Here is a 15092-nt window from a genome sequence, read left to right on the forward strand (position 1 = left end):
TGCAAGGGGAGCTTGTGAACACTGAGATGGTCAAGTACTGGCATCTTTCAAGTCTTCAGCGGATTAGTTATTGCAGTGACGCTTGTTATTTTAAGACAATGCTGCTGCCAATTTGCACACAGCAAATAGGAGATATCGCAAAGAAAAACATCTATGAAACGAAAACAGAAAATGCTGGAAACAGCAGGTCAGGTTACATCTGTGGAAAGAGGAACAGAGCTAATATTTCAGGTGAAAGCCCTTCATGAAGACTGGGAAAGATTTTTTTTTAAATGTAGTATTAAGTTGCAGAGAAGATGGTTGGAGGGATGGTGATAAAGGGGGTATCTGTAATGGGCTGAGTCTGGGACAGATGGGTTAATGAGGCAGTTAGATGGTGGCTGTACTTCTTTAGCTGTGGTGAAAGCTGGGCAGTGAGACATGCCCAGTGGGTCAGTCTGTACTAATGGAGAGAGAAAAACTGGGCACAACTGGATGGTTAACACGAGAGACTGTAGATGCTGGAATCAGAAGCAACAAACAATCTGCTGAGATGGAGGAACAACGCCTTTTGTTCTGCCTGGGTGGTCTACAACCCAATGGCATCAATAGTGAGTCTTCCAATTCTAGCTAACCATTTTTTCCCTCCTCATTTCCCCACCCCCACTTCTGATCCTCCTCACATTTTTGTCCCCTCTCCCACACACCCCTCAGCCCCCCTTCACCCATTGTCGTCCCCTCCCCCTCCTGGTTCCATCCACCCTCTTCACATGCAGGTTCTCCCCTCTCCCTCCCCCCCGCCCCCAATCTGGTTCCAACTGCCATTCACCTCTCCCCTAATGGTTTCCATTCTCACCTCCTTCTTGGAATCTTCTAGCTCTGGTAGCGCTTTGTGTTCCTGCAGATCTCCCTCCAGCAGCTGCGTCCTACCTTCACCCTCCCCTTCCCCCACCTTGCGCCATCTGCTTTTTACCCCTTTTTCCTCTCTCTCTGTCTGCCTCCATCTATCATTCACCTGCCACTGCCCTCCAACTCCACCCCTGCTCCCCTCCCCTACCTGGCACCACCTGCCTGTCACGTTCCACCCCTCCTCAGTCCACCAGTCACCTCAGAATCCTTTCTCGCCACTCTCCTTCTCCTCCTCATACCGGCCATCTCGGCTCTCCACTCTCAGTCCTGATGCAGGGTTTTGACCCAAAATGTCGACAATTCCTTTCTTCCCACAGATGCTGCCTGACCCGCTGAGTTCTTCCAGCAGATTGTTTGTTGTTACAAATGGATGGTTGGCAGAAATAGCCAGTTCTACTACAGGCGGAAACAGTACAGAAAATGTTACCTACATTCGTTGAATCTTACACAGAGTGCAGATGTGACAAGTTGGTCTGTTTTGGCAGTACTGGCGGAAGGAGGAATGTTGGTCAAGATACCTGGACTACTGCACTTCTGCTTCAGGAGGGAGGGTCTTCAGTTTAATGTTCCAGCTGAAAGGCAGCACTTGCTCTGCATGGTGCCACAGTGTTACCAGAGGTTGTGTGCTCAAGTCCTGGAGCGGGGCCTGAAACTTCAGTCCTTGGCTATACTAGCACTCAAACAAGCTAGGTAGCCATCCTTAGCCATGATGCTTTCCATAGTGGCTCTATCTGACTTCCTTGTGACTTGGTGGGTGAGAAATGACTGGGTAGGTTGATGGTACACCCCAAAATAGTGTTCAGATAGTGATTTGTCACCGTGCATAACTAAACCAAATTGCTGGAAAATGCTCAGAAGTTCAGTAAGATGCCTTTATGTTGTATGTATGTGAAGATGTATGTTAGCTACAACTCGCAATCTTTTCTGTGTCAAGACCAGACAAACGTTAACGCTATGGCTAACCTTGTGAGTTTTAACGTAGTAAAAAAGTGTGTCTGTCTGTGTGAGTGAGCGTGCAGATGTTAATGCTTCTGCATTTGACTGCCTCTCTCACAGATGACCAAAGGAAATATGGAAGCGAAACCATTGCTTTCCACGTCATTTGTTGACATGCTGTGGATCCAACCAATGTTCAGTTTACTATTCTATTTACTCACGAATGTAGAGAAATTACTTCTATTTTCATGAGAATAGTTTTCCAGGCTTTAATTTCAAATAAACATTCCATTGCTCCAGGTATGGTTTAACCTTCACTAAATATATGATCTCATTCCTTCCTGTATGCTGGCATTGGGAAGTTACCATCTGCTAACGTGCATGTCATGCAACAAATGGGACTGGGTGAGAACACGACTGAATCTGCTGTGCATGGGAACGAACGGTACCGTCGACAGAAGATAGATATTCATTTGGCCGTTTCCTTCCAAGATGCATTTTTGTTTGAGAAATTCTGTTTTCTGTGCTGTAGTTTTTCTACGGTTTCTATTGGGCTGGGGGCAGGTAAATGGGACTAGCTGAATAATGTTTCGGCACAGACTAGAAGGGCTGAATGGCCTGTTTTCTGTGCTGTAGTTTTTCTATGGTTTCTATGGTTTTTATTAAAATGTCAGATGGCCCATGATAAAGGTGATCGGGGAGAAATATGGTCCTGTGGAATTACACCATAGTTCTGTGAATTCTGGAATTGTTCCGGTGGTTGAGAGGCGAGCAAATGTGACCCTACTTCTTAAGAAAGGAGGCAAAGAGAAAGTGGAGAACTACCAAGCTAATGTCAGTGGTAGAGGAAATGCTGGAATCTATATGTAATAACAGAACACCTTGTAAAGAATAACAGGATCGAGCATTGAGCAGAATTTATGAAAGAAAAGTCATGTTTGACTAATCTGCTGGAGTTCTTTGAACAGGACAGATAAAGGGGAAGCAGTTGTCAGAAGGCATTTGATAAGGTCCCGCACAGCAGGTTGGTCAACAAGTTTAGAGCACGTGGAGTAGGAGGAAATAAAGTTAAAGGGATCGAGAATTAGATAAAAGGCAAAGAATGTGGGCTTTTAAGATGGGCTTGGATGGGCACATGAATGAGAGAAAAATGGAGGGATATGGGATTTCTGCAGATAGAAGGGATTAGCTATGTCGGCACAACATTGTGGGCTGAAGGGCCTGTTCTGTGCTGTACTGTTCTATGTAATAGGAATAAGCAGATTGTTTTCAGGTTGGCAGGCTGTGACTAGTGGGGTAACCACAGGTATCAGAACTCGGGCACCAGCTGTTCACCATCTGCACCAACAACTTGGCTGAGGGAACTAAATGTCCTCTTTCCAAGTGTGATGACGATACCAAACTGCGTGGGATTCTGAGTACAGGGGAGGATGTAAAAATGCTATCTTGTGGAAAAATGTGAGGTCACCCACTTTGGTGCATATAGGAAAGCAAAGTACAGGCGACCCCTGCTTGGCAGTGGGGAGGGGTTGTGTCCCAAGAAGACAATCTGCATTGTGATTTTCTGCCACACCAAACCATATCATCTAAACATGTGTCAAAAAACGCAGGTTCAAAATAAAAAAATTGTGTTTATGTATTTACTTTATTCTCCACAAAAATTTTGTGAGAGCGAATTTTATTCTATATCTCAACTCTTTGGATAGTGATTAGTGAATTCTGTAAGAGCAAGTTTACGTAATCCCAATGGCTGTAATGTGGGGTCACCTGTATTTGTTACTTGGTGATAGACTTCAGTGTTGATGTTCAAACTGACTTCAGTTTGCTTGTACACAAGTCACTAAAGGCCAACATGCAGGTGCAGCAAAGATTAAGAGGTCAGGTGGTATGTTAACTTTTATTACAATAAGATTGGAATACAATCGTAAAGAAATCTTGATGCATTTATGTTTCTGCATTTGGAGTACCGTGCACAGTTTCGGTCTCCTTGGCTAAGAAGGTAAGGTAAAATATCTTTATTAGTCACATGTACATCGAAACACACAGCGAAATACATCTTTTGCGTAGAGTATTCTGGGGGCAGCCCGCAAGTGTCACCACGCTTCCAGCGCCAACATAGCATGCCCACAATTTCCTAACCCGTACATCTTTGGAATGTGGGAGGAAACCGGAGCACCCGGAGGAAACCCACGCAGACATGGGGAGAACGTACAAACTCCTTACAGACAGCGGCAGGAGTTGAACCCGGGTCGCTGGTGCTGTAAAGCGTTACGCTAACCGCTACACTAAGGGATGCATTTAGCTTTGAGGGAGTGCAGAGAAGGTTCTTTAAACTGGTTCCAGCGTTGGTAGGCTTGCCACATGAGGAAAGATTGCGTAGACTAGAACAGTAATTTCTAGAGTTTAGATCTCAGAGAAACATACAAAATTCTTAAAAGGGTTTGATGGGCTAGATTCTAGGAAGGTGTTCCCTCTGGTTGAGGAGTCGAGGCTCAGCTTCAGAATAAGGAGTATGCTCCAGAGATGAGGAGAAATTTCTTCATTTGAAGAGCTTGAATCTTCGGAATTCTCAACCCTCAAGGGCTGTGGAGGTTCAGTTGCTGTGTTTGTTCTGAACAGAAAGTTATAGATATCTAGACATTAAGGGAATTGTGAAACGGAGATGGTGCTGAGAAATGGACCTGAGGTCGATGATCAGTTTTCTCCAAGTCTCTTCTGCTTCTTGCTTTTCATTTGTCACAACTTTGCCTCTTCACTTAATCAATGCATCTGTGTGAAATTCCACTGAAAGTCAATGTAACAGTATATAATAACAGTTTGACACCTTTACTGAGTTCCAAACACAGTTTTAGACAAGTGTGCGCCAAACTGTTGTTTACCCATATCACGTTTTTAAAAAAAATTAGTCATTGACAGGATGTGGTTGATGCTGGCAAGGCCAGTGTTTCATACCCACCTCAAATGCCCTTGACAAAGAGATGTTCATCCACCTTTATGAACTGCTGCAGTCCTTCTTGTGAAGGTTCCCCCATGGTGCTGTTGGTTGGGGAGTTGTAGGATTTGGTCCCAGCAGTGTTGAAGGAACGCCAATATATTTCAAAGTCAGGTTGGTGTGTGATTCAGAGGGGATCCTGCAGGTGATGGTGCTGCCATGCACTTGTGGCCTTTGTGTTTCTAACAGTGTTGAGTTTGAAACTTGACTGCTGGATTAGCATCCAACATAGGTTCTTTTGTAGCCCCCTCAGTCTTGCTTTGATCTTTGCTTCAATCCTTCAGTGGAGCTCATTTTCTTCCAATAACCATAAAACAGCTTTCATGATTTTGACCCAGAAAAATGTGAAGTGTAGTTTTTGGGTGAGTGATGTTGAATAAGGTTTGCAGCAGTTAAATGGTTGTCTTATTTCTAGCTTTGGCAGTTGTGCAATAAAATGGCTAATGCCAGTAAATTCCTGAGATGGGCAGATTTTGTAGGGAGTTCCTGAGATGATGCAAGTATTTGCATTATATCTCTGGATTTATGTGACAATTTTAAACTCTGAGAAAATGCCACTTTTTGGAAAGGATTCCCTCATAATGGGAAGTTTGTACACCATACGTTTATTCCATACAGCCCACGACTCATTTACAATTGGTTCCCAGCTTCTCCTAAGTAAATGTTGATCAAGGGGAAACATTCTACCCTCTGAGACAGAAATGGTTATTTCAATAGAGGGATAAGAGACTGCAGATGCTGAAATCTGCAGCAACAAAATTTCAACAGTACAGCACAGGAACAAGGCCTTTGGCCCATAATGTTGTACCAAACTAATTAAACTAGTAATTAAATTCCTAACTAAACTAATCCCTTTTGCCTACACAATGTCCATATTCCTCCATTCTTTGCACATTCATGTGCCAATCTAAGAGCCTCTTAAATGCCTTTATTGTATTTGTCTCCACTACCACCTCTGGCAGTACATTCCAAGCACCCACAACTCTGTGTAGAAAAACTTGCTCTGCACATCTCCTTTGAACTTACTGCCTGTCACCTTAAATGCATGACCTCTAGTATTAGGTTTTTCAACCCTGGAATAAAGGTAGCAGTTGTCTGCTCTATCTATGCCTCTCGTAATCTTATAAACTTCTACCATGCCTCCCCTCAGCCTCCACCGCTCCAGTGAAAACAACCCAATTTTGTCCAACCTCTCTTTATAGCAAATGCTTTTAATCCAGGCAGCATCTTGGTAAACATCTTCTGCACCCTCTTCAAAGCCTCCACATTCTTCCTATAATAGGGCGTCCAGAATTGAATGCAATACTCCCAATGTGGCCATACCAGGGTTCTATAAAGCTGCAACATAACTTCCCGACTCTTGAACTCAGTGCAGGACAAGCAGAATCTGGAGGGGAGTTCTGACACCCAGATGCTACTCAGCCTGCTGAGTTTGTCCAGCAGATTGTTTGTTGCTGGTTATTTCAGTGCCACTTCTGATTCCGTATTCATGATTGTCACCAAATCGGATGCAGTGTTCTAGTGTGTTGACAGAGAACATAAAACGTTCTCACCCTATTGGACAAGCTGAATCCTTATCAGTCAGTAATGCGGTTTCTCAAACAATTAACCCCTCCCTATTATCACTGCATTAAAGAAAGACTTGCATTTACTTAGCACTTTACATATCCTCCCAATGCCAGTGAAGTACTTTTGAAGCGCAATCACCGTTGAAAAGCAGGAGGTGTGGCAGCAAGGTTATACACAGCAAGCTCCCACTAAGAGCAATGGAATAAATGTTCAGGTCATCTGTTTGAAATGCTGGTTGAGAGATGGGTAGAGGCCAGAACACAAGTGACCTCTGTCCCATCTTTCTTCAAATAGTCCCATGAGATTGCTGGCTTGTATCTCAGGTGACAGAGTGATGCAGCTGATAGTGCTGCTGTCTCACAGCCGCAGCGAGCCAGGTTCAATCCTGATCTGTGTAGAGTTTGCACGTTCTCCCTGTGACTGCGTGGGTTTCCTTTGGGTGCTCCAGTTTCCTCTCCAAAGACATGGGTTTGGAGGTTAATGGGTTGCTGTACGTTGCCTCGAGTGTGTAGGTGAGTGGTAGAATCTGCGGGATGGTTGGGGGGAAGGGAGGTTATTGGGCATGTGATGACATGAGACAACTGCAGAATTAGTGTAAATGGGTGGTTGATGGTCAGTACAGACTCAATGTGTTGAAGGGCTGCTTCCATGCAGTATGACTCTATGACATGGCCTTGGTTTAGCACCTTTTTGCAAAGAAGGCGCCTCCAACAGTGCAGAACTCACTCAGCACTGCGCTTGAGTGGCAGTCTAGATTTTATGCTCAGATCTTCGCAGTAGCCTGTAAGAGAATATTGCAAAGATGCAGCAGCAATCATCTCTAAAATCGGCAGTACGCCTTAGCCTGACTCTCCAGTAATTGTTCTTGTGCCTTGATGTGATGTTTCCTATATTTTTCATCTTTTGCCTTCAGCCTCAGTGCAATCTGTGTGCAAGTCAAGTTTAATTAATGCCCTGTGAACTTCCTGTGTGGTGTGTAAGAGAGCTGACGCTTCGTTGTTCTACTTGCAGTTCAAACAGGTTTGAGTAGCAGCATGTGTGACACTGATGTAAGCTGCTAGATTTTACCCACTACAAGCTGCTTGTGTTTCGCACCTTGTCATTTCTCAGTATTCTGACGGATAGCCAGTCCTGAGTATGACGGATGTTGCTGTCTTGCCTTAATTGTGCATCACTCTCTCCAAATTTGTCAGCTTTATTTCCCAATCAACCACCATCAAATTTGTTTACCATTTGGGAGCACTGATTCAGGCTCATCTCAGACAATAATTTTCCAACCTGGGAGGTCAGTAGTGAACAAATTGCTTAGGTGTGTAATGTGCAGCAATGAAAGGATAAGTCAGCCACAGAATACTTCTTATCCTCGTATTGCACTGTGCTTCTTAGTGACATGGTGACATTTTTAATTTGTGCTTTCCTTTGTTCTCCTGAAAATACCAACCTTGCGTTAGTGGGTGTTTGCAGCCTCTTCTAACTTGCTGAAGTGACCATCCTTCATGCATGAGTCGGCCTGCGACAACTTGGCAGTGGGAAGGCCTCTCGGAGGATGAGCCAAGATCTTAAGCCTCATCTGACACTCGGATGTCATTAGCACTAAACTCTCATTGCTGATTTTGGTCCCTGCTGTGTGAAGTTTAAGAACATAAGAAATAGGAGCAGGAGTAGGCCATCTGGCCTGTCGAGCCTGCTCCGCCATTCAATAAGATCATGGCTGATCTGGCCGTGGACTCAGATCCACCTACCTGCCTTCACCCCATAACCCCTAATTCCCCTACTGTGCAAAAATCTATCTAACTGTGTCTTAAATATATGTAATGAGGTAGCCTCTACTGCTTCCCTGAGCAGAGAATTCCACAGATTCACTACTCTGTGGGAAAAGCAGTTTCTCCTCATCTCTGTCCTAAATCTACTCCACGAATCTTGAGGCCATGTCCCCTAGTTCTAGTCTCACCTACCAGTGGAAACAACCTTCCTGCCTCTATCTTATCCCTTTCATAATTTTATATGTTTCTATAAAATCCCTCTCATTCTTCTGAATTCCAGCGAGTATAGCCCCAGGCGACTCAATCTCTCCTCACAGGCTAACCCCTTCATCTCCGGAATCAATCTGGTGAACCTCTTCTGCATCGCCTTCAAAGCCAGTTTATCCTTCCTCAAGTAAGGAGGCCAGAACTGCACGCAGTACTCCAGGTGCGGCCTCACCAGTACCCTGAACAGTTGCAGCATATCCTCCCTGCTACTAAAGTCAATCCCTCAAGTTATGAAGGCCAACATTCCTTTTACCTTCTTGATAACCTGTTGCACCTGCAAACCAACCTTTTGCGCTTCATGCACAAGTACTCCCAAGTCCCTCTGCACAACAGCATGCTGCAGTCTTTCACCATTTAAATAATAATCTGATCTTCCATTTTCCCTTACAAAGCGGATGATCTCACATTTACCAACATTGTACTCCATCTGCCAGACCCTTGCCCACTCGCTTAACCTATCCATATCTCTCTGCAGACTCTCCACATCCTCTGCACAATTTGCTTTTCCACTCAATTTAATGTCATCAGCAAACTTAGATACGCTACACTCAGTCCCCTCTTCCAAATCGTTAATGTATATCATGAACAGTTGCGGGCCCCGCACCAACTCCTGTGGCACCCCACTCACTACTGATTGCCAGCCAGAGAATCACCCATTTATCCCAACTCTCTGCCTTCTATTGGTTAACCAATCCTCTATACATGCAAATACATTACCCCCAACTCTATGCATCCTTATCTTACAGATAAGTCTTTTCTGCGGCACCTTATCAAACACCTTCTGGAAATCCAAGTATACAACATCCACCTGTTCCCCTCTATCCACTGCGCTCATTATATCCTCAAAGAACTCCAGTAAGTTTGTCAAAGAGAACCTGCCCTTCCTGAGTCTATGCTGCATCTGCGTGATGGAACCACTTCTATCCAGATGTCTTGCTATTTCTTCGCTAATGATAGCTTCAAGCATTTTCCCGACTACAGATGTTAAGCTAACTGGCCTATAGTTACCTGCCTTTTGCCTATATCCTTTTTTAAACAGTGACGTGAGATTTGCTGTCTTCCAATCTGCCAGGACCTGCCCAGAGTCCAGAGAATTTTGGTAAATTGTCACAATTATACTGGAGTTTGGCTCCAGTATTTCCTGCATCGTGACATTGACTACAGTTCAAAAATAGACCTCTACAGTGCAGAGAGGCCATTGAGCCCATTGTATTCATGCTGGCCAACGTTGGACTTTAGGTTAACCACATCTCCCAATTTTTAGTCTATAGCCATTACAGTTGTAGTTTAAGTCTGATTAAACAGAGAAACAGAAGGAGACCTTTCTGTTCCTTGTTCGTCCACCCACTTCCCTCCTTCAGTTAAGTAACAGCTCATCATTCTCTTCATAAGGAACAGGTCAGGGTAAAGTCAAAGTAACAGGATGTAAGCAGGATTGATTTTTGCATAGGAATATGGAGTAAGCCCAATTCACAAGATAGCAAGACAAGGCAGCAGAAGTAGGCCATTGGGCCCATCGAGTCTGCTCCAAAGAAAAGAAAGGGGAAAAGGAAAAGAAAAAAGAAATGAGAAATGGGGGAGAAAAGTCTGCTCCATGAGCTAAAGGAAAAAAACACTATTCCTTTCTAGCCCCAATTTCCGGCCTTATCCCCATATCCCTTGATACCTTGACTAATTAGATACCTACCTATCTCCTCCTTAAACACCTCCAATGATCAGGCATCCACTGCTGTATGTGGCAAAGAATTCCATAAATTCACTACCCTCTGGCTAAATTGATATTAGCTGAGATGGGTGCTGCTGGAGATGATTCTGCTACTTAAGTATTTGGTATAGACTGTAAACAGTTGTGGATCTCAGTTTGAAGTACAATTCAGGGTGACTGGACATAAGGGGAGAAGCTGGGCACCTTGGCTGAGTTAGGCTTAATCCTCTTGCTTAACAGAAATCTACAATGTCAGTCTTGAACTTTTCAATGAACCCACCCCTCCACCTTCAAGAGGTTTATTTTTGTGGGTGGGGAGTTGCTGGGAAAGGGAGTTCTTGGTTTCCACCACTCTTTGGGTCCACCAGTGCTTCCTGATATCACTGTCGACTCTAATTTTAAGATAACACCTCTTTTAATTTGGACTCCCTCCCTGTTGTGGGTTATAATTTCTTGCCACGTACCCAATCACTTTATTTACTTGACCTAATTATCCAAATTAGATGATCTTTTAATCTTCTATGCAAGCCTAGTTTGTGCTTCATATTTCATAATGAACAATTTTTAAATATGATCAACATTACAATGTGGCATTGATTTCAACACAGCGAGGTCCTACAGCCGATAATGACCAGAGAATCTTTTTTTGTCTTGTTTGAGGAGTAAATACAGTCCAGACCAGTTGACAGAAGCCAGGTGGAACAGCATTCAGATTGTACATTGTATTTTGATAGAAGTCTTCCTCAAGTTCTTGAAGCGTTACAATAACTCATGTAAAAAAATTGTAATTTATTGATGCAGAGTTCTTGTTTTGATTCTTTAATTTCAGCTTGTTGGGCACAATGTGTGTGATTTGAATTGTGGTTAAGCTGTTTCTTGATCAAGTTAGTTTCAGAGGAGAGTAGGCAGTTTCTGCAAGGATGACACAGAAGTTATTTTCCATCAAAAATAAGGTTGTTGAAGACCAAACCAGACACAGAGACATATGGAAAGTAATCTTTTAGCTTTGCATGGAAAAAGTTTGTGAATGAAAATGTAACGATAATTAGATTTTCCATCTATTCATTATGAGCAGTGGAAGATCAACAATAATATGCTGAAAAAAAAGAAGGAAAATTCACTGAAGTGCTGAAAATACAGGAAGAAAGAGGGAAAACTGGATGTAGATGGGGTGGGTCTGTCAGCATCTAGCAAAAGGGAGTTAAGTGTGTGCATGTTTTTTGCTGCTATATACAATTGGATTCAGCATTGTAGGTGCTGTTAAGGCTTTCTGCATAAGAGCATCAAGTGAGCTGCATAGTGTTCCTCATTCAGATGTGACCTATCATTCTGAGTTCTCTCTGCTTGTTAAGCAAATGCGGTTCCTCCATTTTAATATTCTCATGCTTGAGTTCAAATCAGTCCGTAACTTTGTCCTATTCCCTAAACCCTCTGCCTGTCCTTGAACCCCACACCCTCCTGCAACACCTTTGTGCTCCTGCAATTCTGGCCTCTTGCCTATCTGCAATTATGTGTATCTTTGGTGGCCGTGCCATCAGCACTCATGGCCTTAAGCTGTGGAACTCCCTAAACCTCTTCCTTTTTACCTTCCCCTTTCTATCACTACTTATAACCAAACACTTTTGGTCACTCGCACAGATACCTCTGCTTGACCATGTGCCATTTTGTTCCTGGTGACATTTCTGTGAAGCACCGATTGGCGTTAAAGACTTTATCTAACAAGGTTTTATTGGCATCAAGCATCCTTAAGTCTTAACAAATTGTGAGCAGTTACCACACACACTTGCTTCTAGCTGGGACTGTGACGTCAACAGTGAGAGCGTCCACTTCCTACACTAAACCACATCCTGGGGTTTTCTTTGTCATTGTGATAAAGGCTAAATATTGCACAAAGAGGCTAAATTTAGATTGCCGCCTACTGATTCTGACTTGCGTGGGCCGCAGGGACAGGGAGGTGAATGGGCGTCGTGAAATGCCATTTTTGGTTTCTCACTTCCACTGTTTGACATATTAGACAGATTGTCGGCTGAATAGGCGAGTTATTTATTTCTCTTTCTCTTGTCTCTGTGAAACCCAGAACCAGTTGTGTTTCCTAACTGAGAACGAGAGAAGCAGAAAAATATCGAACAAGGGCTTTTTTTCTAACCTCACCCACCACCTCCACCAGATAATGTTTCGAAGACCGTCATTGTTGCGGAATAGATAAGCATCCTTTGATCAGTGTGAAAGCCAGAAATATTGGGAGGCATTGTCGAGCATGTGGTACCATGGACTGGTGACAATGGATCATTTGATGAGTGTCAGCCTATCACCAAGCTCTGGTACTGACATCTGCTCCATGAATGAAATGACCTTTCCTCCCATGGCCATCTTTCCCCTCCATGTCTTCCCTTATTTTCAATTCATTTTCAAATTGGTTCCTCCCTGGTGACAGACTGGCTGGTCTGTTAAAGTCATATCTCACACAAAGGATGATGATTGTGGTTATTGGAAGTCAATCTTCCCAGCTCCATGTCAACAGTGCCAGTGTTCATCAGGGCAGTTTCCTTGGCCCAACATCTTTTGAAGTCTACTGATAGTTCCCAGGCAATCTGAAGTACTCAGTTTGCTTCCATCACGGTGAACATAGAACAGTACAGCACAGGAACAGGCCCTTTGGCCCACAATGTTGTGCTGATCTAATTAAACTAGTCATTAAATGCCAAACTAAACTAATCCCTTTTGCCTACACAATGTCCATATTGTTCCATTCTCTGCACATTCATGAGCCTCATAAATGCCTCTATCATATTTACCTCCACTACCATCCCTGGCAGCTCATTCCAGGCACCCACAACTTTCTATGTGAAAAAAAACCTTGCCCCTCACATCTCCTTTGAACTCCCCCCCCCCCCATCTTAAATGCATGATCTCTTGTATTAGACATTTTGACCTTGGGGAAAATATACTGGCTGTCTGTCTATGCCTCTCATAATCTTATAAACTTCTATCAGGTCTCCCCTCAGCCTCCACCACTCCAGAGTAAACAACCCTAGTTTGTCCAACCTCTCCTCACAGTACATGTCCACTAATCCGGGCAGCATCCTGGTAAACCTCTTCTGCACCCTCTCCAAAGCCTCCACATCCTTCCTATAATGGGGCAACCAGAATTGAATGTAATACTCCAGAGACGACTATACTAGAGTTTTGTAAAGCTGCAATGTAACTTCCCGACTCTTGAACTGAATGCCTCAACTAATAAAGGCAAGCACGCCATACACCAGTGCTGGTTCATCCTGAGATTATTTTCAACTCAGTGCATTGGAACTAGTGATGAGTGTGCAGATGCACAAGCCTGGAGATACCAGTGTGTATGGCTGGTAACTCGCTGTCCTGAGATCTATGGATCCTACACCACAAAGACCCATCATGCTTAACCTACCATTTAATATCATAAATATCTTGAATTATCTTCTGCATAAAGTTAATCAATCAAAGGTGGCCTGACCCAAGTCAAGTCAAGTTGAATTTATTGTCACGTGCACAAGTACGGTGAGGTACAGGTACAGTGAAAAACTTGCTTGCAGCAGCATCACAGGCACGTAGGTACAGACAACACACAGTATGTAAATTAAACATAAATTATACAAGATCGTGAACCAAGAGGAAAAAAAGATAAGCCCTTAGTGCAAAAAAAGACACAATCAGAGTCATGTCTCTATTGTGGGGAGGGATGGAACTTAAGTTTGAATTCAGTATTTGGTATTCGGTATGTCCCCTTTGACACACACCAACGTTTATCAATGCACCATAGAAAGCATCCTATGTGGATGCATCACGGCTTGGTACAGCAACTGCTCTGCCTGGGACCACAAGAAACTGCAGGGAGTTGTGGACACAGCCCAGCACGTCACAGAAACCGGCTTCCCCTCCTTGGACATTGTCTTTGCCTCTCGCTGCCTTGGTGAAGCAGCCAGCATAATCAAAGACCCCACCCACCCGGGTCATTCTCTCTTCTCTCCTCTTCCATTGGGTAGAAGATACAGGAGCCTGAAGGCACGTACCACCAGACTTAAGGACAGCTTCTACCCCACTGTGATAAGACTATTGAACGGTTCCCTTATACAATGAGATGGACTCTGACCTCACGATACACCTTGTGACCTTGCACCTTATTGTCTACCTGCACTGCATTTTCTCTGTAGCTGAGACACTTTACTCTGTACTGTTATTGTTTTTACCTGTACTACCTCAATGCACTGTGTAATGAATTGACCTGTATGATCGGTACGCAAGACAAGTTTTTCACTGTCCCTCGGTACAAGTGACGATAATGAACCAATACCAATACCCTATGAAAATTCTGTTTATCATTTTGTTTTCTTCCCCTTTCAACCTCTCCTCTTTTAAAAGGCCCCCTATTTTAAGTGTGGCCCAGAATCAAGTAGTGTTTGAGGAAACTTCCTTGAAACCTCGGGATATCTTACTACCTTAGACGTGCTCCATAAATGCAGTTCAGGAACATCAGGAGATGACCATTTAGCCTGTTTTATCAATTCATTGAGATTATGACTGATCTGTGGCCTAACTCCAGATTGTTTTTGGTCCATAATCCTTGAATACCTTTGGCCAAGTTGGTGTTATTAACATGTTGAAATCCCATTTGGAGTTGCCAGCTCAGTGCCCGAAGCTGGAAATTTGTGGAGTATTGGGGCTGCCTGTGATTGGTGGAGCGCAACAGTACAGAAGACCTGGGAGTGGATCATTCTTGGCTGCAGCCCCTGACCATACTCTCAGCCCACTATGTAGGGAGATCAGCAGGAATGCAGAAGCAATAAGGAGAAGAAGGTTGAGACACAGTAATAAGGTGAAGTTAATTCTGGTCAGATTTGCAACAAATCGATTGAAATAGTGGAGAGAAGAACAAAAAAAAGTGGTATTTGTTACAGACGATGTGTTCTGACCAATTCAGTTATTCATAATTGGGAGCAGA

At 43.7% G+C, this 15092-nt stretch overlaps 1 protein-coding gene across 3 annotated transcripts in view; it reads left to right on the plus strand.

Annotated features, from left to right (window-relative positions):
• The window catches only part of LOC127581755 (transcription factor HIVEP3-like), a 414925-nt gene that overhangs the window by 203654 nt on the left and 196179 nt on the right, over positions 1-15092 (plus strand). The window lies entirely within an intron of this gene.

The sequence above is a fragment of the Pristis pectinata genome, chromosome 22, assembly GCF_009764475.1.
Source record: "Pristis pectinata isolate sPriPec2 chromosome 22, sPriPec2.1.pri, whole genome shotgun sequence".
In the NCBI taxonomy this organism is placed as follows: Eukaryota; Metazoa; Chordata; class Chondrichthyes; order Rhinopristiformes; family Pristidae; genus Pristis; species Pristis pectinata.